The 853-nt window shown below is 42.6% G+C and overlaps 1 protein-coding gene across 1 annotated transcript in view; it reads left to right on the forward strand.

The window, feature by feature from the left end:
* WNT2B (wingless-type MMTV integration site family, member 2B) overlaps nucleotides 1-853 on the forward strand; it is a 76,518-nt gene continuing 75,665 nt past the window's right edge. Inside the window, exon 1 of the mRNA XM_012644619.1 lies at nucleotides 1-467. The gene's annotated coding sequence lies outside the window, so the exon portion shown is untranslated. The remainder of the gene's footprint in view (nucleotides 468-853) is intronic.

Here is an 853-nt window from a genome sequence, read left to right on the forward strand (position 1 = left end):
GGTAGATGCTCCAGGTGAAGAAGGCAATGAAGAGAATTTCAGGCAATGAGAACATCATACACAACGCACCAAGTTGCCAACATGGAGTTTCTGGTTAGAAGTCTGGGATGGGAGTGTGGATTTGGAGAAGTAAGCAGAACTGGACAGGGAAGGGCATGGTCTGCCCAGGCAAAGAGTTGGGACTCTGGTGGGCCACTGGGAGCCTGCATTGAGGAGGCAGCATGAGCACAGGCACATTTACCATGAAACTAATGAAGTTTAAGCTTCACGGCCTATCACCGGCATGGCCCCTTCCAAAACCTGAAGGGCTCAAGCGATATGGTTATAAAAATTGCAAAAGTAAGATATTTAAATGGAAATAAGTTAACACTGCTGTCTCTTTTCGCTCTTTTTCCTATATCACACTTTCCCCCATGTTGGGTGGCCTTGGAGTGGTGGCCACAAGCATTTTTGGAATTCAGCTAAAAGTAAGTTGAATGGGGGACTACTTTTTGATGGAAATATATTTATGTGGTTTGCAGTCACTTCTATGTATAGTTGATAGCCATGGCAGTATAGGAACAGCTTCTAGGAATACTCTCATCAGAGTGACACGAAGGAGCAGTGCCAAAGGTTGTGTTCTGTGAATATATCCTAAAGCACCTGGCACTAAAAGTAAAGTGGGAAGTGGAGGAGAAACAAGTTTTAAACGTGTGGAGCCCGAGCTATCTACAGAAAATTATTCTAGCTCTTAGAGGTGTAAAATTATAAGTGGGCAGTTAATTTCTCATTAATTCCTAGCCAAAATAAAATTTCTCTCTTGTCAGGAAAATACTCAGTAATGCAGTGTGCACAATTATAAATGCGTCATACA

The sequence above is a fragment of the Propithecus coquereli genome, unplaced genomic scaffold, assembly GCF_000956105.1.
Source record: "Propithecus coquereli isolate 6110/MARCELLA unplaced genomic scaffold, Pcoq_1.0 Scaffold215, whole genome shotgun sequence".
NCBI classification, from domain to species: domain Eukaryota; kingdom Metazoa; phylum Chordata; class Mammalia; order Primates; family Indriidae; genus Propithecus; species Propithecus coquereli.